General features: G+C 39.2%; 1 long non-coding RNA gene across 1 annotated transcript in view; it reads left to right on the top strand.

The window, feature by feature from the left end:
• The first annotated feature begins 4,529 nt into the window (after positions 1 to 4,529).
• Positions 4,530 to 5,706, top strand: part of LOC122156667 — a 39,056-nt gene continuing 37,879 nt past the window's right edge. Inside the window, exon 1 of the long non-coding RNA XR_006167596.1 lies at positions 4,530 to 4,683. This is a non-coding gene — a long non-coding RNA (uncharacterized LOC122156667). The remainder of the gene's footprint in view (positions 4,684 to 5,706) is intronic.

Below are 5,706 nucleotides of genomic sequence, written 5' to 3'. Positions count from 1 at the left end.
AATTTTCAGTGTCCCACTCCAAGTACCTGCACACAAATCATCTGTGTTGTTATCCAGGTCACTGCTGTGAGATTGTGTCATTTGGCCATTGCTCCTTTAGTCTGTCTGAAAGTGCTTGGTGCGGTCCAGACGCTGATACAATCAAGGTGAACAACCGAGTAAGTGGTTTCTTCGATCTCTAGTCAAGTGTGATCGAAAGTGGAGTAGGAGTGGTAAACATCCCTCATCCTTTCATTAGCATCTGTTTGTAGAGCTCAAGCGCTGACTTTTTACTGCCTTTCAGAAAAGTGGGCTACATAACACAGTTTAGAGACATTCTTATTATTAGGAGTCAATTCCTTCCATTTGCTACGCTGCCATCCTTCTTCCAGGAGGTGCTGAGACAGGAGGTAGAATTTATGTACATATGATGTGAAATAAATCTCTTCAGTTTACAACTTCCATTTAATTTGGGAGAGTGTGTTTCTTTACAGCAGCAACAAACAAACAAACAAACAAATAAAGTGAAGACCTCGAAGAGAAGTGGAAGTTACAAATGCGGAACCAGGTTTGGTTGGCTCTCCAGAAGTCTTTTTCCCTTTTAGACAAATAGCACTTTCAGTTACTCAAGTAGAAGGGGTCATTGCACAGCCTGTGTGGCTGCAGTCATGTCACTTGGGCTGCACACAAATGGATTTGACCAGAAGTGCTGATTTTCATAAAATAATGAGTACTTTTTTTTTTTCTTTTTTTTTTTTTTTTTTGCACCATTGTCAAAGTCTGGTGTTATCAGCTGTCCCACAACATTAAAATAACCCCAGAGGAAACATTCATCAATTCTGAGATAATTTATTTGAATATCTACCCTGTATAGTTGTCAGCAGTGACAGCTGTGATGATGCTGATGAAGAAAAATCTGTATACAACCTACAGAAGTGCATGTTTGTATCTATGGGAAACATTTGTTCTGCTTCACTGCTGCCAGCCTGTCTTTCTCATATCAGGAGTCAGCTTAGGTCAGATGAGTGATAAATAAGATGATTTTGATTCATAACTGAGGATAATGTTTGAAAAGTTTCTAAATGTGAATAAATTTTTTTGGCTGGTCTGCAGCTTCTTCTAAGAGTTTGATATCAGGGAATGAAACAGTGTTTATGGAGAGAGAAAATAAAGCTGTGAGGGAGAAAAATACTGTGTTCACATCTCCCGTTTCCTCTTTAAACTATATTATTTTCACTTCTTTTTCCTTCTTGGTCTAAAAAATGGAGTGTGAATTTAAATGGCAGCTGACAGTATAATGATAGCTAACAGCCACAGCGTAGGCTTTCTTGTCTTCCTTTACAACATGTATCTTCTTTGAACTGTACTTTCTCATTTGAGATATCATAGATACTGATACTGAGCTGAAGAAAGCTCAAGAGTAATGCAACTGATTTATAAGCATAGAAAAGGAAAGGTTATAATTAGTGAAAGAAGACAATTTTCAGAACTATCTAATAAATGTAGAAGTAAAGAGCTTATTCTCCAAGTTGCTTTGAAAGTGATCGTTTTTCTTGTTTGTGTTGCCTAAAACTGTGGGCTGACTGGTAAAAGTTTTCAGGTTTTTTTTTTGTTGTTCTTGTTTACTACCCCTAATTCAAGAACCTCTTATGGACTAAAGATCATCTGTCTTCAGAGGCAGATATGTTCCAGCATCTCATTTCAGTAACCTTCCTCTGGTCAGCTTGACAAATAACTAGGTGATAACCGGGGACAGAAATTTGTTGCCTCAGTTAAAAAGAAGGAATAGATTTTATTTAGATCCCATCCAGAACTGCCTACAATAGTTGATCATTGACATTTTGTGTCTCTGAGCTTAATATATTTGTAATCAGCAGCTTCTACAAAGAGGATTTTTTGTTGTTTTTGCTAGACTAATGTCTCAGGGTGTGCAAATAAAGACATCGTGTAACAGCAGGTGGTAACCTACAGTTGAAAAATTCTAGTGATGGATATAAAGTTGAGACTATGTGAGGAATTGTAACAAATAGATAAAATGCATGCTAACACTAATGGAAATGGGAGGTGAAAGAAGTCCTGAGAATGACTGAGGTAAGGCCTTGGTGCAGAAAAATACTTTCCTGGGTTCTACACTGTTGCATCCTTGTTACAAAATTCTAGGCTATATGCAGTGATTTTTGCTGAACAAAAATTTCTGCTGAATTCTAGTTCAAGTCTGATAGCAAAATGATTATAAAGATGCTTGCAGACTTGGGCTAAGAGCCAAAATATTTGTAAAGGATGTAGAGGTCCTGCTGCTATCAAACTGGATCTGAATTCCCATATGCAGTCTCCTCCTACGTAAGTGTTTCAACATCCCAAAGGATCAGTCATTTTCCTGTCTCTGTAACATATTTATTTGTAAGTGTTGTCCTACACAGAACTCTCTCTCTTAAACACTGAAATACTGTCTATCTGGGAGACTAGCCAGAGAACCTGGACAGTGTTCAATATTCATATGACTTAATGTCCCTTATCTGCTGCTGCTTTTCTAATGTCTCTGAATTGCCAAGTAGGCCTGTAACTGCCTCCACTCTAAGGAGCATATTTCAGACTCTGTTGCAGAGATCTCAGAGAAAGTGCACAGAGACTTTCAAATTATTTTTTTTTCAGTGCTTCGTATATATGCACTAAAACTACTGGTGTGTGCTATTCAGCTGTGACTCTTGGATAATGAAAAAAATGGGCTAGAGAAATTAAGAATAGAAGTAATGACCCCTAGGCAACAATGTAATGTCACACAGAAAAGATATAACTCAATTGGAAATAGCCAGCTGGCACTAATGGCTCATTTGTTTGGAATCATATTTCTGGTCTGTCTGGCTTTTGGTGAGATGAGAGCAGGGAAAATCATGCCTGCCTGCCAATGGCTATCTTTAAAAGCACTATTAAATATAGGCATTGGTCTGTAGCTGAAGAAGCACTCAAAACCTTCTTGATAATCGGAAATGGTTTTAGGAAACCATCAAGTACCTGAAAAAACAATGTCCAGCTCCCAGAAGCTCAGCTGTGCTGCTGGAGATGGTTTAAACTGAGAGGCAGCATCCCTGCATGCTGCTGGGAGGAGCTCTGTTTTGAGGGGAGGAATGCTAAGTGAACAAAACTTTATATAAAAAATAAGGCCTCACAGTGCCCTGGAAATACATCTTGGAGTTTAACCACCATACAGTTCTCATGGCAATATGATAGTTATTAATTATTTTTTAAAATAGTAAATTAAAAATCAAACAAACAAACATAGAACTGTGGTCACTGGTCAGCAGGAGCAGGCACCAATATAACAGCATATCATCCCTCTGAGTATTTCCATTTTGGATACAGAGAGCCTCACCCTGGTCCTCTTGGCCACAGAAACAGCTGTAACTCTTTTGATGTGATCAGGAACGTGGGTTTTATTTTTTGGTCCTGTTCCACCTGCTGCCATCAAGCACAAGCTGCCAGCCAGGTGGCCATAGCTCACCCAGTTCATATCCCCTGTCCCATTTCTTTACCCTTCTTTCTGCCAACCCTTTTCCAAACTTTCTCTGCTCCCCTTCCCTTTAAAATAAATAACTTGCCTCTGATGACTTTTTCCCTAAGGATCCCACTTTTACTAGAGCTCCTACTCTGGGCATTTCCAATACTGTCATCTAGAGAATATAATAATAACAACAACATCCTGAGAGGGCATTACTGATATGGTTACTTATGATGGCCTCACAAAGCTTTGCTTTCCACGAGGTCCACAGATCTTCTCTGCAGTTGTTTGTTAGAGCCTAATTCTCTCTTAAGTCCCAGTGAAATTCAAGCATCCTCAGTGGCATCATCTGTAACTTTCATCAGCTCACTGATCTCATCCAACAACTCCTCCTGCTCAGTGCTTTTCCAGATCCTATGGGTTACTGTAATTCCGTGCCAGGGGCTACTTGATGGCTTAGTCATTGGCCTGAAACTGTTAAGAGAGACACCATGTGTTAATTGTCTAGGTGCCTTGTTAAGAAACTGGTCATTTTTTGCTGGTAAATCCATGGCAGTATGGTTGCAGCTTTACATTTTGAGTAACGGTCACAAGCCTTCCGTGCAAGACGGGTTGATTTGCTAAAGGTCAGAGTAAATCACCCAAAGCTCTTGAAAGCAGAATACAAAGCTGGAGTAAATATGTCCTGTGGTACTAGTTAGGAATGACTCAGGATATGAATAAAGAATACAGTACTATTTAAAAAGTAATATCAGTGGCACTTTCTTAATGGTAGATCTGTCCCTGCATGTACTCAGCAATGTTTTCAAGCTTAATAGGCTGCCATATCTTCATATATATGTGCATTTGGTGGTTTTTGGGTTGTTTTTTTTTTTTCCTAATTTTTCTGTACTGTTTCAAAGAGCAGTTGTAACTGCACTTCGTCCTAAGTTTCAGTTCTTGCATGCACCTGGGGCAGAGAGCAGTCGTTACGGCTCCAGCTGCAGCTCATTCCCCATTAGGGGCAGCTGTGTTACAGCCCTCCCACAATTCACTTGTAGCCCAGCTCCTTGCTGGGAAGTTACAGAGCTTTGTAGGTAGTGGGTATTACTTTCAGAGGGAAACTTCACAGTAAGTAGAGTAGAAATCTTCAGGAATTCATAGAGGGAGTTGATCTCTATCTATTTTCCTACGGACAAGCAGATTTTCCTGCGAGCCGTTTACAAATGGTGAGTACTGGCTGGAGGAATCCAGTAATATGCAGCTGAGATACAGTAGTTAATGGGGGAAGTTGTGTACTTTCTGTAGGCAATGTGTGATTTAAGAGCATAGAGGAGGCTGCTAAATGGAGGTGAAGGTGTGTGGATGTGTTGTTGAGAGCTGTTATTCTGCTGGTCTAGAGGCTTTCTAGGGAAGCAGTGATCTGTTGTTGCTACAAAGACTATTGCTATTATAAAAACTTTGATAAAAGGTTGTATGTGTGCTTACATGTGTGCAGTAATCTTAAACCTTACGTAGCAAAGAGAACAATCTGGAAGCAGTATGCCAGAAAGTGTAGTTTGAATTTTTTGTTGCATGTGCTGTGAGTAGGTGGCTTTCATTTTAGAAGTGCCTTTGAAACATAAGATATGAAGCATCTGTTTGCCAGGCAAGCATCCTTCTGTGCTAGCCAACATCTGCACTTGATATTCAACTGGTGTAGACAAAGATTTGTTTAAATTATGTGTTTCATTTTTTAAAACCTTCAAGTAAGTACAAGCCACAGTATGAGAGCAATTTAGTTGTATGGATTTATTTTCAAAAGCGTAGTTCTGTGCCCTTTCCTGACAAATGTGCTACTGCTTGTATTCATTGTTCATAGTAATGCTGTTTATAAGTGTAATTATTATTGCTGCTATAATTGAGATTTCTGCTGAACACATCAGGCCTGTGATGTTTGAATTTTCCAGATCTTCAGATTTTCCCACACTGTAACAAAGACAAAATATATATTGCAGATGAGTTATGTGATTTGTATGAGGTGCTGATTAGAGCAACTGTTCACATAACTTGGGGAGAGGGTGTAAATGCTTTATCTGCTATGGATTATTCCCATGTGTCACATGTGCTCTTCATACCGGTCAAACTACATGGGGAACAAGTGTGTGAAAATCTTTTTTTCATTTGTCGTTGGATTACTGGATAAACCTTGGTCAGCTCCTTATCAAAAGTAGTTTACTGGATGAATTCCTTTGTCCACATTTTTTTTTTTT

The sequence above is a fragment of the Centrocercus urophasianus genome, unplaced genomic scaffold, assembly GCF_019232065.1.
Source record: "Centrocercus urophasianus isolate 14NV4802_14NV808 unplaced genomic scaffold, USGS_Curo_1.0 seq_13, whole genome shotgun sequence".
In the NCBI taxonomy this organism is placed as follows: Eukaryota; Metazoa; Chordata; class Aves; order Galliformes; family Phasianidae; genus Centrocercus; species Centrocercus urophasianus.
Note: the sequence above shows the minus strand (reverse complement) of the source record. Positions and strands in the feature narration are given on the sequence as shown.